At 45.3% G+C, this 23,382-nt stretch overlaps 1 protein-coding gene across 5 annotated transcripts in view; it reads right to left on the bottom strand.

Annotated features, from left to right (window-relative positions):
* SUSD6 (sushi domain containing 6) overlaps positions 1 to 23,382 on the bottom strand; it is a 106,373-nt gene that overhangs the window by 74,172 nt on the left and 8,819 nt on the right. For 2 of the 5 annotated variants that reach the window (XM_068162102.1, XM_068162107.1), the window contains exons 1-2: positions 19,340 to 19,512; positions 11,246 to 11,330 (exon numbers count right to left, since the gene is read on the bottom strand). The gene's annotated coding sequence lies outside the window, so the exon portion shown is untranslated. Of the gene's footprint in view, positions 1 to 11,245; positions 11,331 to 15,812; positions 15,994 to 19,339; positions 19,513 to 23,382 lie in introns of those variants that run through there. The other 3 variants (XM_068162103.1, XM_068162106.1, XM_068162104.1) reach the window with 2 other exon arrangements.

Raw genomic sequence — 23,382 nt, 5'->3', positions numbered from 1 at the left:
GAATACACATGAGATCTATGAAGAGCTGATTCATTTGCACCAGTAAGGACCAAAGCTTCTGTCAGAACAGAACAATTGTTCGTGAGTGCAATCCTTCAAATTTTGCATCCAGACTGCAGAATTCCGTGGTGTATCTGCTACTCAAGTACTTTTCTGCTGCAGTCTATCACATATCTAGTCTCCCTTACTGAACTGGAACAGCAGCTCAAGAGTATGCAAGAGGACAAACAACTACCCTCACAGAGAGAACACAGAAAACCACTCCTGCAAAAACATCCTCTCTCTCACTAAAACACTGCTCTGGGATACACACTCATACAGATTTGCAAACAAATTGCTTTCACTATCAAAACCAAACAAAACTACCACAAAGAAGGTGGAGTGGAACATTCTATTCTGTGCTGAAGAACAAAGTACAGAGGCCACAAGTAACAGCAAAACAGGAGGAACTATTCAGCCAAGTATACTGACCTAGACCACAGGATTCAGTTACCCCCTACATAAACACATGCATCAGATCCACAACCCAAGCAACATTTCACATACTCCCCACCTTATTTGTAAATATACATTCAGAAATTCAGGGCAATAATCTGACACACTTGAGTTGAGCACTAGTACACCCCAATTCAGATAGGATAGAAGGAAAACAAAGAGAATGTGTAACAACACAAAACACAGCAAGAGAGGAACATCTGCTGCTTTTACCAGTGCTACCATATGGTCAGTATCTGAGCTACAGAGAATGCATTCATTCACATTTAAAAGTAAAAGGTCCTTCCAACCTAAGAGGAGAAATGCCTGTTCCCCTTCCCCTGTTCCAATCTCATCATTCCCACTCCAGATTTGGCTTTCTGAAGAGCCAGCACTGCCAGTGTTCTGGTCCAGCCACTTCAGAACACTTTTCATAACAGGACACCAGGAATGAAAATGAGAACATTCCTGCAGCAGTTTTGGGTAGCCCAAACATGAGTCTGGTTTATCCACAGCCCAGTCAGAACTGCAACACTGTCACACTCTGAAACTGGGAGGCACTTGGCAGCAGTAAACATGATTAGCACAGTAAATCTTGACCGTTATCATGATGCTATCTTCAAATCATGAAAGCACTGTCCAGAGTGGCATCCAACACATTTGTGGTCTTGGATGCTCTGATCTGAACTCTTTATTCAACAAATGGGAGGCCAGACATGCTGCAGCAATGCTTTCTAGTACACTGCAGAACACAAGCACACAAGCTGAGAAAGTTAGTGCTCCAGTGAGGCTACCCAGCCTGCCATGAAAAAAAGTTATAAGGCAGGAGGGACAACATGAATGCATCCTCTTTAGCTCTTAAAAAATGGATCAATAAGGTGTCTTCTATTGCAGCAGCTGTAGGTGGGTATCATATAGTTGTGAATGTCTTGTGCAAGGAAATAAGACTCCTGGTAATAGCAAAGTCCCTCAACAGCTGTCAAGATACAGCACACAAGTTAATTCACCCATTGTCAGAGTCCCTCAGCCCAAACAAGGCCTTGCCATGTTTGCTGGTTCCTCGTTCTTCCCAAACCTGAATCCACACATGCTCTATCATACTCAAGCATTCAGTCTGTCAGAGCTTTCATTGCAGAAGAAATAGCAAAAAGCATTAGAAGGATTTTGCAGCAACGTTGAGCAGCCTAAGCCAGAAAGATAGCAGTAGATCAGCCTACTGCAACAATCAAGCACCAGGAGTAGATAAAATGGGAAATGACAGGCCAGATTAACCAGTGCCAGCAATACTTTCCAAGTCCATCCAGGTTACATCATGTCCCACTCTCCCTGTTACATCCTTTTAAAATATTCCAGTCCAAGTTCACACTGGATCCCATTATTGTCCTGATCCACACATCTCCTTATTCACTCTCTGCCAGTGGAAGATAATTTAGGCAAGAAACCTAGAGATGAACGCTCCTGCACATAGAGCAAGCCACAAGTGTCCCTAGCAGAGCAAAGCATTTGCCCACAGGAAGACAAAAAGGCAGTATCCAGGAACTTGATGTATAGCTCTCATGTGGACCTTCCAGTCTGCTGCTGAGACAGCAAGGCTTTTTCAGCCTCCTCACAAGCAGTAAGGGAAAAGCAACACAGAACAGAAGAGAAACAGACAGCAGCTGTCTGGTTAACAGCCTCACAGACAGAAAGGGCCAGAGGGAAAAACATGAATTTTAGCTATTGCCTCTCAAGTAATTCCCAAGAGGTGGCTAGTCATCTCATCCTAGGACCAGTACCTTCATCTATATGCTTATAAAAGCCAGATTTTGATGGTAAGTTTGTAGAATGAAGTGTCATTTTCTTCCATGTTTTGTCCTCCATATGCATTTCATTTACTGATCATCCTACTATAAAAGGATACACAGCACATCAGAGAGCAGCAGAAACAGTGCACTCATGCAGTGTAGCAACCTCCTATAGAAGCTGAAAGCTGGATGCAGGCTTCTGGCTTTTAAAGCTTATTTTTATTTAAGATCTTCCATGCCACCAGAAGTTACTGCAGATCAGTTTCCAGCAAGATCTACAGCCTACATCTCTTCCATGTGAAAAGGAAGATCTATTGCCAGCAAAAGTATCACAAAATGAAATGAAATCTCAGACACAAGGGGAAATGATAGTCTTGGAAATCTGAAAGGTTGGAGGAGAGCTTTAAGCAAGACAAAGATCACTGGAGTAAACATGGACCTCCATAACAAACATTTCTAGGCTCTTTTTTTCCCATCTAGTCCCATTAGCTCCACTTGTGGCTACTAGTGAACAAACTACAGCAACCTTGATGCTGTTTTCCAAAAGGGCAGATTTCCTGGAGACAAATGGTATCCACTCTTTTCTTATGTGGAACCTGGGCCAGCCTATCCATTCTAACATCACCTGAATCGAGAGCTGGATGTGATGTTCCCTCTGCACTGTGGGGCACAAAGCAGTGAAGCCCAAGAAGAAAATGGTCAGAGCAGACCAGTAATTGTGTGGGTAAACCAAACACAAGCACATGAGACTGCAGGAAGTGGCAGTGGTCAAAATGACTCTGCACATGGCTCTCTCACTCTGCTGAAGTTAAGGAGGCCAAGGGGGAAAGGCTGCTATTTCACAGGGCAGACAAAAATAAGTCTTTCACATTGTTTCCCCCCCACACCCCAAGTCTGCTTTCTCAGCACTGTAGTCCCAATATGAAACTTCATTAGCAAGGAGAGCCATGAATACTTGAATATTTGGTCCTCATATTTGTCATCAATCCAGTAATTAAAGGATTATTCTTTTCCTCCATAAACTAAAAGGAGCTTCAGGTATTACGAGATGCTCCCAATCTGCTCTGCCATGATCTGAACTTTAGCTCCATGATGCTCAGTTGCTTAATACTTCATGTAGCACAGAGAATAAAAACAGAAGCATAACTGAGCCTTTAAACCTGGAAGGACCAGATTTATTCTGTGAGGTAATCAAAGTTACTTATGTCAATGAGCACACTGGGATCTGAAAGGATAAAGTAACATCTTTATCCTCCAAACCTTTTCATAATCTTACACGAACACCTGCAGAGAGACAAAGGAAGGATTTCCCAATTGATCAAAGTAGTCACTGCTCATAAGGCATTCCAGAAACCTGAGAGTAAGAGAATATTTTTTTCTGAAGACCAAGTATTTCAGCTGTCCTGCCTAATAAAGCCTGGTGAGGAAATGCTTCCATGTGATACAGAAGGAAATAAAGTCTAGCTTAGCACTCATTCATCTTCCCCCCAGACAAAGCCATATGCACCCTCAGACTTGGGCCTTTGATATGTCTTAAGCCAAAACGATGGGACAAAGTACCCAGAGTCTTTGTTCAGCAGAGATTTATACAAATCTTCCTCTGTGGTATAGCTGTCACTGCATGTTTGCATTCTAGATAAACCAAGTGATTTATTTAATGCCCATTACAGTACAATGTGCACCTCCACAGCCTGCAGCTCCACTGGGAGCGTGGCACTCCAGAGGACACCACTGGCTCAGGCAGCCGCAGCAGAGACCTCTCTGCTTCTTTCTACCTTAACATTTTCCACCCAAACCCAGTATTTCTTCATTAAGACTTTGTTTTTCTTTCCAGGCCAGGTAGCAGCCCTGTATTCCCAAGTCTGGCACTTACCTGAGACCAAATGACATCAGGAATAAAGACTTCTGTGTCTGGCTACAGTAATGCTGACACCTGCCACCTCACTCTACGCAGTACATAAACACTCATGCTCTGTGGCCACCCATGCCCCATACATACACGAGGTCACCACCTCCCCATGTGCCAGGTGTGGCTGGCACAACCCTCCACCAGCAGTCAAAAGCCTGGCAACCTTACAGCCACACGCTGGGAACACCACAACATAATGAAGTCACACACCACGGTGCGAGGCGCGCGGCAGCCAAGCGTTACACCCTGTTACGCTGCAAACTGTCATTACTTGTGGAAGTAAACCCATGCATCATTTTTGCTTGATGAGCTTTTGCTTCTGTGCTTTAGCTATTCTAGTTCTTCTTGTTCCAGAAGTCATCAGAAAAGCTCATCCTGTGTTACAGAGGATTACTTATAAAACACAGCCAAGTGCAAGGCTCACCCCAGCAATGTCTTCTCCATAGAGATACCGAGGAAAAAGAACGGAGCTTAAGCTTTTAATACTGAGGTAAACTGGAACTGAATTTACTTCAAACTTCTTCTGCCAAGCACAGCCAAAAGGGAAAATAAAAAAAATCTACAGTCAAATTGTATCAGCCATACCCCCAGGGGTACCACTGACAGCATAAAAGACTGCAGAAGAGTTTATATGGATGGAAACATTTTATCTACTCTAAGACATATATGTCTTGGAATACATGCTTTCATCAGAGGAAGAAGGAAGGTGAGAAGGCAGGGAGAGAGGGTGTCACATCTAAGGCAGGCAAAGACATTCCTACTTGATGCAACAGAAGACAAGAAACCTTCCTTCTCCCTATGCTAAACAGCTTCTCAGCTTCTCCTCCTACAACTCCTCAAAAGGCCTCAAAAAACAAGACCCCAGCAACCAGGTGAATATCACCCCAATGGGGATTTGAACAGACAAGCCTTTCCAGTCCTTTTCTGAATCTCCAAGTAGCAGTGATTTTGCTAGCTGGAACCAAACTCCTGAGAGAATGCCTCATGAGGGACACTTACATACTACACGTAGCCCAAATCATTTGGCAAAACATCCAAAATCAGTGCTTGCATCTTGATCTAAAACAGCCAGAGTGCCTACCCTGAGCAGGAATTTTGACCTACAGGAGGCTCCAACCTTTACTACTCTGACTTCTCACAATCAAGACAACTCTTTCTCACTGGGAAGCTAAGTGACAATGTCTTTGCCAAGAACTAGTTCCTGGACACAAGCAGACTGGTAGACAGTTGCATGCCTTGTCTTCCCAAATGTACTTAGATCATCATCATCTTGACAGTAGCTTCACATAAGAGACAGATTAGCTCAGTTTTAGTTATGCTGCTACGTGCCTTTTTTATCCCCACCTTCCTCCACTGCATGCTACTGACCTTTAATTGTGATTTGGATCCCAACCCAAGAGTACTTGCTTAGTGCACACGCCGTACATTACGCCTCAATCGTAGACAGGTACACAGCAAGACCTCAAGGCTTTCACACATATTGGGGGACAAAAATACATACAACTACAACAAGCTCATCTAACCTACTTCTCTGTTTGGGCAAATGCTAGAGGCTTTTGATAGGCAGGAAGTACACAGAGAAGCCCAGGCAACAGCTACACACCACTCATGGCACTACACAATGGCTGCGTTAATGCTGCCTATGCTAAATCACCTTCTCAATCACCTCTGGTTTTCTTCTGAGCGGCTAACAGAGCCTCAACCTCTAGAGCTGTCTGTGATTGATCTCACAAATAGCATAAATATACAATACCTTCCCCAGCATCCAATTCCCAGGTAGCAGACAGTGTCACACTCGCCAAGAGATTCTCCACACTGTGTTAAGAATATTCTCAGTTTCCTATTCTCTCCCAAAAGGGGGAGAAGATCTCCACAGTAGTCTTTCAAATATCTGGGCTACAGAGTGTATAAGAGCAATCATCCTCACAGTGCAAGCCTGAAATAACCCTGAATTCATGGGCTCATCTCAGTATAACCCATGAGTTAACCCAGTTTCTAAAAGCCTGCTTAAAAATACTTTGATGACTCCTTATTAACCTCAGCTACCTCTAAAAATTTGCTTCGACTTGAAAAACAGGCTGTCTTTTGCACCTACAGCAAATTCTACTATCACTGCAGACATTTTTGTGTCCATGGCAAAAAAAAACAGTAATTCACCACTTAGGGAGATTAAATGAACTGGGGTGTTGAAAGGGCAGAAAGCATTGCCTTGGAACTTCTGAGCAACTAGACAATGCCCGGTGATACCTTCACAGAATTTAGGATATGCACGTGCCTAAGCTGAATAATCTCTCTCAAGAGCTCCAAGTACTACTTTAAGCAGAAAGAGGGTGCAAAATTCCCCTAGGTACTGGGAGCCTGTTAAGCAGCTGGCATAAAAAAAGAAAAATCAATGTGCTCTTGAGACAGCAGGAATCAGTTACACTGCAATTAAATGCACAGTGCAGAAGAACTATAAAATAACAGCTTGCTCTAGCAAACACAGTTGCCTGCCACCAAGTACCTCAGAAGGGAAGAAAATATAAATAAATCTTATCACACATCTCAAATTCTGCAAGGCTTGTCTAGAACAATGCTTGGAGAGGCTGAAGCACATGCATCATTCTGCAAGAAGCAGTATTTCTGACTCAAGTCAGCACCAACCAACACGATAATATACTGTTGGAGTTGCTTGAAAAGGCTGGGCACAGGTACTGGTTGACAGTAGGCTGAGCATGAGCCTGCAGTGAGCCCAGGCAGCCAAGAAGGCCAATGGCATCCTGGCCTATATCAGGATGAGTGTGGCCAGCAGGAGCAGGGAGGTCATTCTGTCCCTGTACTCTGCACTGGTTAGGTCACACCTTGAGTACTCTGTCCAGTTCTGGGCCCCTCAGTTTAGGAAGGATGTTGACTTGCTGGAACGTGTCCAGAGAAGGGCAACAAAGATGGGAAGGGGTTTGAAGCACAAGCCCTATGAGGAGAGGCTGAGGGAGCTGGGGTTGCTTAGCCTGGAGAAGAGGAGACTCAGGGGTGACCTTATTGCTTTCTACAACTGCCTGAAGGGAGGTTGTAGGCAGGTGGGGGTTGGTCTCTTCTCCCAGGCAACCAGCGCCAGAATGAGAGGACACAGTCTCAAGTTGTGCCAGGGGAAGTTTAGGCTCGAGGTGAGGAGTAAGTCCTTCACTGAGAGAGTTGTTAGCTGTTGGAATGGGCTGCCCAGGGAATTGGTAGAGTTGCCATCACTGGAGGTGTTTAGGAGGAGACTTGGAGTGCTTTGTGCTATGGTTTAGTTGATTAGGTGGTGTTGGATGACGGGTTGGATGCAATGATCTTGAAGGTCTCTTCCAACCTGGTTTATTCTATTCTATTCTATTCTACACAGATCAGCTGAGGCAAGAGAGATCAATTTACAACGAGCAAGCAGGACTATTTTGTCAGCCATGCTGCAAGAGGTCAGAAGAACACCAGTGCCAACTGTCAACACCCAGTGGCTCAAGTCAATCAATTCCTTCCAACCTGTGTGTTCAGGCCCTTCCAAAAGCCTGGAAGCACAATACACATCTCCTCTCCCACCTCCATGTAAATACAGATGGAAAACTGAAGCCAAGAAGTATCTGTTACAAAATATTGTGGGGAGGTGGGGAGGAGGTGGCATGAAGCAATCATCATAGCTCAAACAGAACAATGTACCTTCTCCAAGATATGGTGGTCATTGGAAACCCACCTTCATTCCTCTCCTCCAGAGATTAAACCAGAGAGCCAGAAGGGTGAAGATGGTCCTCAAGTTACCTTGAACACCAGAAGACCCCAGGTCACTCTCATCTAAACCCCAAACTTTCAGTTCACACCAGGCAGAGAAAATCCTTTCTGGCTTCCTATTATTGGAGCAGAAAGAAAACTATCTGGGGGAAAAATGACCAATTTTGGATGTTCTGTACTGTTTCCAAACTTTTTAATACCAACAATGCCATACGCCTCTGCAGTTTCACGTTACAGCACACCACTTGAAAAGTGAATACTAACCTGGAGAAGATTAAACCCCAACAAGTGAAAACACAAACAAAGGAGAAACCTTGATACATATAAAGGGATGCAGGTGAAGGCTGCCCAACCCCAGAGCAGCAACCGCTGTTAGAACCACTTCTGTTTTAAGCTTTCAATATTACAAATGGTTCAAGCAGACAAGAGGTGAAGAGAGAAAAAAAGTGAGGTTAGAGAGCATTGAAGGCTTTATGGGAAGCTTTACACAAGAGCTGTTCAGAAATGCTTCTGCCACCCTCCTGTTCTCACTTCACAGAATAAAAATAATGGGGGAAAGGAATCCTGTGTTCTGCACCGCAACTGGTCTGCAGTCTGTCACACCCCTCCTCCTTCTCTCCAAGCCCAGCTTCAGAATAATTGTTTCAAATCATCAGAGATGAGCAGGATGTGGGACCAAAAGTGATAGAATATGAATAATTAAGTACAGGACAGTCATTTGCAGGAAATGCCCTGCATACACTCATCGAGAGTGAAGGAAAGGTACAGCCGACAACATCGACGCCTCCCAGTTGTTATTTTCAGGACATAAAAGCAATCACCACTCTGAAAATGAGCATTTACTGGGATTTAACAACTGTTGGGTTAAGAGTACTAAGAAAAGGCAGTTATGCCTAGCCCACATAAAATGTGTCACACTGCATCTGTTACTGATATCTCTTGAAGACACTCAACAGAACCAGCCTCAAGCAACTGCCATTTGGAAGCGCTGATAAACTTCCTGCAGCTAGTGCTTTCACACAGGTTTGCATCAAGGAGCCACGCTGGACCACCTCTGCAAGGCACACTCCATACCTGTGCACAGGCACTAGCAAAAAGCACTTGAAATCAGTCTTCTCAGACTGGCATCTTCTGATAGAGCCTTTCTCCCTCTGCTCCAACACCATTCTGCACACTTTTTTAAGCTTATTTTATTCAAACATTATGTGTACACAGCCAAGACTTGGGCAGTTTGCAAAGAGATCAGAGTTTCAGATCATCCCTGTAAGCTTTTCCAATGCTGCAACAGGAAAAAGCACTCTACCACAAAATGAAATGCTCTCATAATGTTGTACTGACACTAGACCCCAGTTGTGTGGAGGCACTCAATCTCTGCCTTCTAGGAACAACCTTTAACTTGTCTAAATCCCTCCTCTATCCCTCTGTTCTCTACTGATACTAAAGAGGGTCTCAAACTACCCTGCAGAGAAAGCAGCCCCTAGTGAAAGACAGCAACTCCCTTACAAATTCACCAGAAGGCCAGCTCAGCCAGACTCAGGATGGATTATCCACGGGGGATTGCCAGCATCTATCCTCAGAAAACCCACTGTCACAAACCAAACAGCTATTCTAAGACCTGCTTTTAGGGGCAGAATGATGAGCTTATCAGCCTTGTATTTCCAAGGAAAGGCTAACAAGGCTAACTCAGTACACTTCTCCCCTTTCCTTCTTTATCTGCAAGACATTTTGCACAGCTTTGATGTGAAATAGTCACAGAATATACCTGGTTGGAAGAGACCTCGAAGAGCATACAGTACAACCCTTGACCCAGCACTGAAGGGTCAACACTAGACCTTGTCTCTAAGCACCAGGTTCACACACAACTTGATCACATCAGACCGAAGCGGTATCTTCACCACCACCTCACAACCCTTTCTCTGCAGCCACAAAGAAGATTTAGTGAAGACACACAATTTCAATGGATTTTGTGTGTGTGTACATTGTACTACATGCAAAGCCATATTTCACTGTACAGCCAGGCTTCACATTCCTCCCTCTACTGCTGATTATTCATCTTTATACTGGGAGCACAACACTGACATAAACCAAACCACTATCTAGGCTGCATACACATTCATCCCAGAAAACATGCAGGCCTACCTGGACTAGTAATCAGAAGGTAGTCTCTCTAAGAACATTTAAAAGCATTTGAGAAATAATACTTGTTTTCTCTGGCCAAGGAAGGAGGGGAAAAAAGAGGGAAGGAAAAATACCTCCTAAGTTTCACCTCCATGCCAATTTGCATTCCTTCAGTTGCATGTCCTGACATGTAAAAGATGCCTCTATATCCAAGTCCAACGTATCTTGCATCAGCAAACAGTTTTATCTTTATTTAGTGGTATAAAAAAAGTACACACACATCCACAAGATATTTAACTGAAGGGCACAAGTACCACTCAGAAGCACCCAAAAGACTCTCAAAATATGAGGTCTCCTCAAAACTCAAGTCAGCAGTTGCAGGAAGGAGGACAACAAGCCAGGACAGCAAGAAAAGTGGCAGCAAAGGAGGTTAATGCCTTATCTCAGCTAGAGGGATCTGAAGGGAAGATGCATAGTCAAAAGAATTATCTCTATTCAGATTTGCATCAGAACAAAGGCTCACAATAGTTCCTCAGCACTGGGACTCCCCTAGAGCACTGGATAATAACATCGTTGAAAGCATTAGAGGGATTTCCTCCCCCCTCAGCCCTCCCAAACTACATCCCTCCTCAAAAGGGGAATAAAAAGGTGAGGTCCATGAAACAGCTTTATGTTTAGCTCCCTGAAAGACATAGCTATCTAGTTTCTTGCCACTAAAACATAAAATGCACAAGTAGGATCCTTCTGTGACAGGTTTTCAAAGGCAATGTTGGGAGCAGGTAGTTGGGGTAAAGAAAACAACAATCAAAACAAAATCCATATTGTGTTCAAGAGAAAAGGTCAAATGGCTTATATCACGCATGGTCAGCTCTGGAAGGCAGGAGTTCCACAGTTTCTGCAGCAAAACCAGGGAGCAAGGGAGGGAAGAAAACAAGGAAAAAAAGCCCAGCTTGTGGCATCTGAACACCACAAAAACCAGGTTAACTGAGGTGTCAGGAAAAAGGCTAAAGCATGGCTACAAAGCAGTCAGACCCTAAGAACATTTTAGAATGCTAGCTTTCAAAGCAGGAAGCAATGCTAACAGCAACTGGCTGTCTTGATGCAGAAGAACATGGAAGGCAATGCATTCTGACTGCAGCCTACAGAAAAGTCATGGCATTTGGACAAAAAGCAAGTTTAAAAAGTAGAGGCAGGAAAATAATAGCATTAGCTTTCATCTTACTTGGTGCTGACACGCTGGCATACAATGGTTGTCAAGTTAGTGTGATTAAAGCGATGATTCAGTGAGGATAGGTTGATCCACACACCTAGGAATACACAAAAAAATGTATTAGCTGTGAGTACAGAGGGGATAAAAATGACACTCAAATAGAAAAGGTGTAGAGCTGAAGGGTAGAGGCAGCTCTATTATGTTTTTGGGATGCGGGCTCACAGCTATGCTTCAGGTACAGACATTACACACAATATTCAAACCTGAGTCTGAGATACGTTGCATGAGTTACTCAGAAACAGAGAACAGACAAAACTGCCCTCATATATTCTGCTTAAAAATCTCAAGTGTAAGTTTCAGCACAGTGGAGCATTACTGAAAATATTCTTCAGCAGCACTCAAACTCTGAGTGCTTTGCTTTGTTTGACTTGCTCTTTATAAAGGGACAGAAACTGGTGAGAAGCTACCCGATATACAGAGATCAGAATTGCATCAAGTGCAACCATCAGATATACCCATATACAAATAACAATGTGGTGATCACAAAGACTGCATACACCCATAACAAAGGAGAAAGGAGATTCCTATGGTGCTAATAAGAGTGTAACTATGTTTTGCTGTCTCTTATCCCCCAATACGCATCCTTCTTATTCATCAGGAATACTACAAACTCCAGAACATAAATAGGAAAGATGGTAACCCTCTTTAGAAGGTAACCCTCTCCACTTCAGAAAACACAGCAACCAACTGAGAACTAAGCAAACTGGTCATCCAAAAGTGAAAGTAAAAGCTGTGCAGCTGAAAGGAGTTTTTGTCCAGCCTGCTTAAGAATCTGCTTGGTTGCTAAACATTGCATTGTCACATTGAGACGGTGGCTTTTTGAACCTCAGAAGCGTGCAAGCTCTGCCAGACAGCAAACCAAAAACAGGACTCGAGATGGAGGCTCTCACAGATAATGAAATCAAAAGCACACCTAGAAACTCCTCTTCATGTCTCTCATTCAACTCAGTCACACACTTAACCAAAAGACAGAACCCCGACCATACAAGCCTGCTCCCCATCCCCATGATGCAGTTTTTAATGGATCTCTGCTAGCAGGCTTGTATGGTTTAGTTTCTGCTCACAAAGCCAGGGCAAAGCCTGCAATGAGCCTCCGGCACATTTCTGTTGCACAGAACCAGTTAGCAGCATTTCAGGATCACACAGCTCTCGGCAAGAATGCTTCAGTTTCATGAAAACCTACTACTGGGCTTTCCTGAAGGGAAAATGGGAGCCTCCCTCTCCTGAAGCAAGCAGCTTGCCCTTTTAGGACTTTCAAAAGGAGTGAGGGGCCCTCAAAGGAGCTGCATTTAAAGCTTTCAGGAAGACCCCACATATGGTCACTAGGTTGCCAGTAGCATATGCAGCAGCAGATGGAGAAGTGAAGCTTTCATACTCTGAGCAACGCTCTGCGATTTTGATGCTTCTCTTTAAAAGCAGAGCTGTCAATCACCCTTCCAGGCTGGAATTTTGGCACAGAAGGGATTCTCCTCAAGATATGTACCAACACTGAAGGATAACCTATGCAGGCTATTTCAAGGGCAGTTTCTGTCTTACCTTTCAAGTACAATATGTCCTCTCACAGCCGGGAATAAATTACTGTTTTCTCCACTGCACATCAGCTTTCTTTTGCTTTTTGGCTCATTAGAGAGCAATAACTATCCAGCATGCATCTTCACCTTCCCCCTGCCCATCATTTAAAGGGATTTAAAGCACCTTGCTAGGTCTAACAAATAAAGCTTTGTGAGACTGATAGGCACAAACAGGCTCCAACACCCAAAGGGGATTCACCATACCCCACAAAATAATTGTATTAGCGTGGGCTGATTCATTATTTGTTGCTTGAAGATTCTCCAGAAGTTATTTAGCAAGAAGAAAAAACACAAAACAACAAATCAAACATCTTAAATAGGTCACACATTGAAGCATCTCACTCATTTATGTACTTACATGTACAAACTATAGCTCCTTTCAAAGTAGCTATCTTTAACAGCTACTACTGCAAATCAAGTTGCAAGCTGCTGAAGGATCTATACTTTCATATAGTCTAAGACTGTCACTCTCAAGTTCAGTTACAGAAATTGGGGGGTTGCAGCTGGATTTTGGAGGGTTTTGTCTGGTTTGTTGTTGGGTTGTTTTAAGTAAGACAGATGCATGAACAGGATTTCCCTCCTAAAACTTACTCTTCCTTAAAAGCCCTGCAGAAAGAGACCAAACACCCTAGCATGAGTTCTTATCTACACTTCTAAACAAGATGCAGACTTGGTTTTGATCAGAGACTCTTTCAATTCCCACTCGTTTCATTACAAAACCCTATTAAATCAATGCAGGGAAAACCCAGGAAGAGCAGCAAACCACAGCAACATTTAATTACAAACCAGGAAGAAAATGAGTTGAGAGAGAATGTAAACAACTTTAAAGTTTTCAGAATTGTTCTGGAGCTTTTAAAATGTAAGCTAAGGAAACTACCAACAGAGGCAAGGAGTACTGAAACTGGTTCACTTCTGAGCATGGAGTTAAAATGGTACACATCTCAGCCTAGCAAAGTTCAAATGTCTGTGAGGAAGTCGTTCCCACAGCAAGTGAGTTTACACTGCTGGACTGAAAGCCGTTCTAGTCTACAGCACAAATAAGATGCAGCATTTCATTCTCCATATAGAAGTGATTCCAGAAGCCAGTTTCCCTTAACCCTTCCCTAGCAGCTCCAAAAGCTGTGCTTTACATTGCCTACAAAACTCCAGAGGTGATGACCAACTCACTCCACTTCACACTCACTTATACGAGGAGGCAAATTGACTGCTGGGGTGGGCTGGCTGCCAGGACAGCAGTTCCCCTCAGGGAATCACAAGAGCAGACATGGACATATCATCCCTTTGCAAGCAGAGAAGGTTCTCAAGTGCACAATCTGCTTCTGGAACTTGCCCAACATTAAACGTGGGCAGAGAAAGCCAAAAGTTGGGATTCAGGGGACAATCAAAGCAGAAGGAAAGAGACAGCAGGGGCTACACCTTTAATTCTTGGTCCTGCAGCTCTTTGACAGAATGAACTTCCTCATTAAACTGCCTTGAATTATCACACACCAGTATCATCAGTTTAAAACAGACACATGAGGTAGTTTTAGGCTATGCCTTTAATTTTTTTCACAGATCTTGAACAGAAAGTAGTAAAATGTAAATAAAATCACTATTGTGTGTAAAAAAGAAAATAATGATAGTTCCAAACAATCCCATTGGAGAGCTAAGGGACTTCAGCTAGTAATGTAAACAATTTCTGTCTCTTCTCTCACTTCTTTGCTCTGGGAGAGATACTAACTCGCTTCTGCTTGGCCTTGGCTGCATTGTTTGGGCTATGTCTAACGTATCTCGGCTCTTTTCTCTTGTCTCTTGTCGCTTTTATGTACAGGGGAGTAAAGAGGTGCACTGGAGGAGAAGCTATTAGTTTCCCCTGGTCAAAGATCAGGGGTGTCCTTGTGCCATTCACTACTTGTAAATACTGTATATTTTGTACATATTCATTGCATTCCATTGTATTGTAGTTTTGCTTGTAAATACAGCTTTCATTTGCTTCTAACTGAGCTGGTCTGGCAAATTTAATGTTAGGGGGGAAACTTTCAACCCACCACAATAAATAAGCAAGCAAAAACCAAGAAGGGCTTCCAGTGGGCTCTTACTAGCATCACTAGGCTCAGTCTGAAAACACCCTGTCTGCCAGCTGCCTCACAAAGCAAGCGGTGCGAGAGCACAAAGCTTCCCATGAGAGCGCACTAGCTGCCACCGCTCAGCAACAAGACACACAGCTTACAACTGACGGGTGAAAACATTCCTCTCCACACACAAAAGCTCACTTCTGGAAATTTACAGGAAGCATTCCCACTGGTTAAATTTAAAATCAATTTCTGCAGCTGCTCAAAGACGACTCCTAGCAGAGTGAAGGAAAACACTGTGTGTGTAACAACAGAAGGCCTTGCAAAGACAGAGTGAGTGCTTGAACCAAGTCATCTACCTGTCCCTAATTCCTATTTTTTGTGCTGGGAGTTACATCATTACATGTGAAGTAATTCCATTTGCATCCAGAATAGGTTCACAACAGAGATTAAACATGCATGATGACATTTCTAAAGACACAATGCTTCTCATGACAGCTGATAAACATAACTACAAACTGCTTTGTTTCTGGCAAAAGAAATCTCCTGTGGCAAATATCACACTATGAGCAAGCACTTTTGCTACATATGGGTTAAGCTCTCCATCATCCTGTTCTAGGAAACACCTCTGTGTTTCTATTTACATACTGCTAAAGCAGAATTTAATCCCTCCCGCCTCTGCCCCTCTCCCCCCAGTCCTTGAGGCAAGAGGGCCCAGCCCTGCCAGTGAAAGATCACCTCTCTCCCAGCTAAGCCTGATTAGCTAGGATCAGCTGGCAAGAGCAGCCAACAAGTGGCTCAGAGGGCAAGGGAGCTATGGAGAGGCTCTGTACCAGGCAGACTGTGCTACAGGATGCAGACTGGGGAACACTGGCGCAAAACTTCCAAGCTACTGACCTTTCATGCAGGTATCAGCAGGCAATGGCTTCTCCAGGAGGATTTCAGGTTAGCAAAAGGAGATGGAACTTTCAAAAGAGCAAAAGAAGACAGCAGTGGCCTGACAGACTCTGGGTGCAGCAACAACCCTTCCTAGGCTGACAGAAGCCAGCATCTTACATCTGCTTTCTCATGAAAGCAGAACAAGGAAGAGACTTATTTGGGCGGTGTAGAAGTAGATGGCTGTGGTGTGAGCAAGCCACTGATAAAAAGCAGAAGTGATGCAACACAAATAGCTAGAAACCCAAGTCTGCAGCTAAGAGGTTGCACAGCTGAGGAGCTGAGGTTAAGACTGCTGCACACTGCTCCAAGAGATGAAACAATTCTCCAGGCAGGAATAAAATAGCTGAAACCAAGCATGAGCACAGGACAGAAATAACCCCATCAAAATCACTACACTGCAGGCAGGACACACATCTAGTGACTTCAGGAACCCCTACTTGCTGACTCCCCAGGCAGCTTTGTGAGCTCAAGCAGCCATTTCAGTCCACCTTCACAAACTGCACTAAATATAAACTCTGCTGATAAGAGTCTGGAAACTGTTTCAGCAGAGACATGGTGCACTGAACAACTCAAGGACACTGGGCCCTCCTCAAAGACCAATTTGCATGACCAGCACAGCAAAAGTAACAGCACCAAACCCCCTGGCACAGTACCACTGTGGCTGGGAAATTTCAACCTCCAGCACAGAACTTTCCCAGATCCCTATTCCACTGAAGCAACTGCAGAAAGGGGGAGGGGGGAGAGGATAAAAAGAAAGAAAAAAAGCTTTAAGGAAGGAGCACGGAAGCATCTGGATTTTGACAAAAAGTCTAAGAGGAGGTTACAGCTGCCTTGTCATGTGCTACTCTGTTCTACAACATGCAACACCCCAAAGAGGTAACAATTTGACTGTGAAAACTAGTTAGATTAGGTTGCAGATGCTTCAGGCACATTCCCTTCATCCCAGTGGCCCCCTGAAGAAACATACCTTGCTACTTTTGGACAGTACTTGCTTCTCTAGTGGTCCACAAAGATTAATTTAAGAGAGCAGATGAAATTTCAAAGAGGGAAACAAAAAAACATTTTCTTCCCCACATTCTGCTTACAAGGCATCTACCAGAAAAACTGTGCAAGTCATAAAGACAGAAGGATGATATTGCTCTCTACAACTACCTGAAGGGTGGTTGTAGCCAGAAGGGGGTTGGTCTCTTCTCTCTAGCAAGCAGCATCTGAATAAGAGCACACAGTCTGAAGCTGCGCCAGGGGAAGTTTAGGCTCGAGGTGAGGAGAAAGTTCTTCACAGAGAGTTGTTAGCCATTGGAATGTGCTGCCCAGGGAGGTGGTGGAGTCACCATCCCTGGAGGTGTTCAAGAGGGGATTGGACGTGGCACTTGGTGCCATGGTTTAGTCATGAGGTCTGTGGTGACAGGTTGGACTTGATGATCTTTGAGGTCTCTTCCAACCTTGGTGATTCTGTAGCCTGTGCCACAACTGGCCACCAGATTACCACCATGCTGGGTAGCATTATTCCTTCTCCATAGAAATATACCCCCACCCCACAAAAAAATAATTAAAAATAGCATGGCACAAAAAGGAAAAAAAAGTAGGCAGATTTGCAAAGAGATTCATGATAGAAGAGGAGGTGGTGGATGAAATCCACTATAAACTGCAGACACAAAAGCATTGATCCTCAGAGCACTGACATTTGCTATGCAAATTCTCTCTCGGCTTAGGCGTTTTGGCTCCCTTTGATGTACACAGACAATTTCTAACTAGATGCATAGACTGGGGAGAGTCCCCTTTCCCCACTATCTCGAGCAGGTTTTTCTAAGCAACAGTGAAGTGCTCTGAAAATAACTATATCACTTCTGCTTCTGTTTGGAGGGGAGAAAAAAAATCCACAAAAAAAGAGAAGTATAAATGTTATTACTAAGGAGAGAGGCAGTATCTTCCCAGTTCTGATGAAAGCAGCAGGCTGGTGTCTGATATTCATAGCACAGCCCAGGATCAGAGTAAGACAAGCTGAACAGTAAAGACACTCTGGAAGAGATCCAGATGTCTTGAGCTTAGTCCTACTGCATGAAAAATTGAAGAGGTTAAAAATCTCCTCTTCAGAACTTTTCTCCCCATTGTTCTGACCACAACTCTCCTGAACAAGCTGCATTGCTCCAGAAACCTCAGAAATTACGGTGACAATAGACTCCTGCCAAGAGAAGCACCATTACATAATAGCATTTATGGGAACACCGACAAAAAGCCACTAGGAAGTGCAACCAGACAAGTGCAAAATCCTCCCTGCTCATCAGCTCAGTCTAGCTCTCAAGTGTTTCACAGAAGACCTCAGAATATTTTTAATTTACATGCTTACTTCCTCTCACCTCCTTCCACCCAACAGACAGTCCATTCCCAACAATAATGTAAGCCTCCTGAGAATAAGCCTGCTTGAAACTATTGTATTTGCATTACTCTGTTTAAAACTACAAAAAAGAGAAAAGGGGGGGGGGAAGAAGTGTAATCTATAATAGAATTATGCAAACTGCAAATCTATTTATGATGGTAATTTTTTAACTCTCTACTCAACTGTAGGAATACTTGCAACAGTTACTGCTTTTCAGTTTCCAAAAGCCCAGCGTAGCTGGTTTTGAGCTCCCAGCTCTCAAGAGGATTTATGATGGATTTGATATACACATGTACAGGTTCAGCCTGAGCACCACATACACGCAAAGGTAGCTGCCTGGGAAGCTCTGACCTCTATGCACTATTAAGGCACTATAAAGAAGTAAGCAGAGATAAAGCCCTAATGAACACCAAGTTTCTCATGGTATGTCATCTGCGGCAGTGCCTGCACTGAGGAACCTTCCTCTCGGAGCCCGCTTTGCCAGTCACCCATAAACTCTATTAAAGGAAGAGCAGAAGAGAGCAACGAATCCTTCTCGGTTGTTACTCTCGGGTTCTTCTTTAATCCTGGAGGTTCGCCCGCACCGAAAGGAGCCACCAGCTCCAAGACTGCAGACCTCAAAGCAAAGCCAACTCCGTTGTCATTACCGGCCACACGCCGCTTAGACACGAGGGAGAGACCGGTACCACAGGTGACATTATGTAACCGACCCGAGCGGGAAGCCCGGCGCCTTCCTCCCGGGCGGGGACGTGGCTCCCCCCAGCCCCACGGGAAGCGAACGCGGGCCCCCAGCCACGCGTACAGGGGCCGGCGGCCGGGCAGGACTCTCCCTTTCTCGCTCTCCCTCTCCCCGGGGAAACGCCGCCGAGACGTTCCGCCTTAGCCAGCGCCTGCACCCGCCGCCAAGCCCTCCGCCGACACACACGCTCCCGTGGCAAGACAGACAGTACACGCTCCTCCGCGCTCCGGAGGCAGGCCCGGCTCCCGGCCCCGCCGGAGCCAGGCCGCTGTCCCCCCACCCGGCGCACCGGCCGAGCCCGGCCGGCCCCCTCAGCGGGGCATGCCGCTGGAACGGGCTGCACACCCTTCCCCCGCGGCAGCGGCTCACCGGGCGGCTCGGCGGCGGGTCGCAGGGCGAGGCCGGCGCCTGGCCAGGCAGACAGGCGGGCGGCGCGGTGTGGTGCGCTGTGTAGGGGCGGCGGGGCGGCGGTGCCGCAGTAGTTACGGCTGAAGGTCGGCGGCCGCACGCCCCGGCCGCCCCAGCGTCTCGCCCGCCCAACGCCCCGGCCGCTACCGCTGCCGCCCGCCAAGCCCCGCCCCGAGGGCCCCGGCCAGCGGCGCGTGGGGCGGGGCGGCCCTTAAAGGAGCCGGGCGGCGACCGCAGGTAGCGTGGCGCGGCCGCTGGGGGGCGCCGTGGGGTGACCTCCCGCCGTCCCGGCCCGGGGAACCGGCAACTCCCGCAAAGCGGCGGGAGCCCCGCCGTGACCAGCATCGCGGGGCAGGAGAGGCTCCGCCATCGGCGTGTTGCAGTGAAGATACCACAGTAGCACACCAGCTGCTCTTTCAGCCCGTTCCTTGCCGTCTCCTGGCAGCCCCTGGGACTCCCCTCAAGGCCGGACTCTGCTGGCGGCAGGCCAGTGGAAACGTCAGACACACTTGGCTCCATCCTGCGGGGCAGCACCAGCAGAGACAGGTTGTGGGCTGGAAGGTCCAAGGCTGAGCCGTTGCTAGAACAGAACACACTCACAGGGCTTTGGCTGCACACAGGTGTAGGGGGAAGTTCTGCACCTTCTTGGCGACCTGTCTCTTCATCTTCTATTTGCTACTCCCAAAACAACACTGAAATATCCAACAGTGCATGCAGGCAATCTTTATTCACTTTCCTTTCTCTTCCTTGAATTAACACCTATCTTATATATTGCTCACATTTTGCTATGGAGAGTGAGCTGTTCTCTAGCGTATGTAGCTCTCCTGTAAAGGTGGAGGGAAGTTTGCTTCTTTTTTTGTTTTTGCAATAGCACAATGATTTTTCACAGTAAAAGCCCATAATAACCTATAGAAATGGCTTACCATCACTTGATCGGATGTAGGAGATGAATACAGTACATGACAAAACATTCCTTATAAATGCTTCCCTTGTAAGCACTTCAAAAACAAGAAACAGGAAAAAAAACCTACATGGTCATCCGGAAAACATGCCTGAGGGCACAGGAAGGAAGAGAGTGGGAGCTGGAGCTGCACACAAACCTTGCAATTCACACAGCTGCTCTTTCTGTGGAATCTCGGACATGTGCCAATATTTTCACTCTTGTCCCTTCCACCTTTGGATTTTTGCTCTGGTTTGACCCTTTGGTCAAACTCTGCCTCCTGGACCTGGAGAAAAAGTTTGGAAACACCTCTGAAAGAAAAGAGCTGTGAGGCAGCTGCCATGTGGCTCCCCCTGCTCATGGCATTAATGCACACAGAGAGGTGCAACTCCTGGCAAATCCTCACTAAAATGGCTTTTGGCTGGGGGCAGTTCCACTTTCTTTTGTTTGACCAGTTAAAAGTTTTAAAATATTTAAAGGTATTTTTTAATTTCTGTGCTAGACTTTGTTTCCTTAATTCTCATTCGTACAGAGTTCTCTTCAAAACTGTATCAAGCTGCTATGAAAATGACTACACTCTTACATAGGGAAGCCTCAGGTGGCTGTGCTTGTTATTTTGTTTATTGTAGAAACACAGGAATCAGCATTTACAGACTATTTTACATGTCCAAAGTATGGCCCAGACATTAACAAATGCCTTTTACATTGGATTTGCCATGCTGCATCAGAGCACTGATTTGCCTAACCCAATATCCTGTTTACAGCATTAACTAACAGCTGATGCTTCAGGGGAGGTAAATGCCACAAGCTGCCCCCAAACCAGGTATTTGCCCCCTCACAGCCCACTGCCTGTGATCTACTGGTTCCAGTTTTTCAGAGTTTCAGGTTCTGAACAGGGAGGGGAAATATTTTCCCTTTATTGCACACATCAATAAAGGAGGATCAGGAGCTGCCACCATCAGAATGCCACTCTCCCAGGCAAAAAGCTTACAGTCTCAACTCAGGTATTTTGGTACATTTTTCTTGGATGTTCAAAACCTTTCAGATTGCTTGAACAGAAATTAAAGGAAATAACTCATTGAAACAAGGCCTTTTCCAACCTGGTTAATTCTATTCTATTCTATTCTATTCTATTCTATTCTATTCTAATCCTGAGAAGCAGAAATTTTAAAGCATGAAAGCTGCCGAACTTCACCAGAAGGGCAAAGCACATTTTTGTGTGGCCCCATCTGATTAAACAATTAATTTCTTATCTGGTCATTATGGGTGTTGCTTTTATTCCACAGAAGGAGTATTTCTATCAATATGCTCCTTCCTGGGAGAGAAGTCAGTGAGCATTTGGTTGGGTTGTGACTCACTGGCACAAGGCTGGTATAAGAGGGCAGCTCATACATGGAGACTATTTGGTGTCCCACACTGTGTTTTGCCCCAGTCCCTTTGGCAAACTCACATCAGTGGGATGACAGGGGAGGCTGAGCTGGAGAAGCCTTGTTCCATAGTAATACTGGTGCAGCAAGTACATTCTGTTCTGCACACCTTGACAGATCCCCCAAGGACAGTAGCTGCCCTCCAGATCCAGACCTGCCACTGGATTATTCAGATAAAAGGAACATCTTTATAATCCCCGAGATGAAATTCTTATTCTCTCCTTCAAATTGTTGAAAGCCCTTCACATCCCCATGGAAACAAATGCTACCCTCACCCTCACATACACACTTGCCCAGCTCTTCCATCTTGTGATGGACATCACAGGTTATCAATGTCTGTCCAGGTGCCACATACCTAACATGACCCCAATTTGAAGTTAATATCACTCCTGAGAGAGAAGCCTGATGATTCCTGATGATAGTGCCTAGCTGAAAAAGATCTCTTGACAGTCTAACCACTATTGGAGGGGAAACAAATAGTCTAAGAGATAATGTTACCTCAGGTTGTGACACTACCCATCCTTGCCCATGAGCCTGGTAATACTACCATCCTGTGCGACATGATCCTCCTCAGCACTAAGTACTCCCGCAGACAATGAGGGAGTGCTGTACCTGCTTTCTGTCATTTGCTCCCTCCTCTGCAGAGCTGCCCTGCCAGCAGGCTGAGACAGCTTCACTCCAAGAACAAGCTGCTACAGGGACCTTTTGGCACCCAGCTCAGTCACCAAAGACGTTCTGGCTTCAGAAGGCTCCCACACAAACCTTTTCTGCTTAGTGAGACAGCTCTAAACTCTAATTACAAATATGCAGGAGAGCTACCTTTGACTGCCTCCATCAGCCCCTCATGTCCTGGAGGGACACTGGAGGCATCTTTTATTCCTCAGAGCCAGCAACATGCCAGACCATAATTCTAGAAAACAGCATCTCCCACATGGGCATATATGACATACACACACACTCTTCCTCCTTTGCTTTCTTGCTGAGAACACCTATGTGACCTATTCATTGGCAACTTATTTGAAGTGGGATTTGTGCAGCAGTAAATCAATTTTCAAGTGCTCCTTGAAATCCCCACAGCCCATTAGCCTCCTGTACACATTGCCTCTCCTGTTTTGCTTTGTTTTCTCCCACTTCCTCTGCACACAGCTCCTGTTTTGCCAGCACTCAGTTCCACTTCCAGGATCGCACACTGGAACCCACGCACATTCTTCATGTTTAGGAGGGCACTATTAATTTAGTAATATTCATGTTAGGTGCAAATGGAGAACATCTTCTCCAAATGCCTACTGAAGCTACACAGGAAAACAAAGAGTAAAACAGAAATCTTGGCACACCATCCACACTCCTACTTTGCCGAGGCACTCTAGAAACAGGGAGGCTGATGCTGAGCCCCTTGTCCCTAAATCCCTTTAGCACTCTTTCTGCACAGTTTATAGCTTGCTGATGAAGGACAAGTGGAGTTAAAGCAAGCTACAAGCATCATTCCCAGCATAACATTTCCCTTTTTGGAGTACTGACAGCTTTCACAGCATTGAGATAATTTTCTCTTCTGTGACGTGAAAGGCAGTGCACAGTTGTGGAGCAGCCACTGGAGCTGTCACCCCCTTGTGGGAGCCAGAAGACCCAGTTCACAGCCT

Source organism: Melanerpes formicivorus, unplaced genomic scaffold, assembly GCF_026170545.1.
Source record: "Melanerpes formicivorus ecotype bairdi unplaced genomic scaffold, bMelFor1.0.p_v2 SCAF_62, whole genome shotgun sequence".
NCBI lineage: Eukaryota > Metazoa > Chordata > Aves > Piciformes > Picidae > Melanerpes > Melanerpes formicivorus.
Note: the sequence above shows the minus strand (reverse complement) of the source record. Positions and strands in the feature narration are given on the sequence as shown.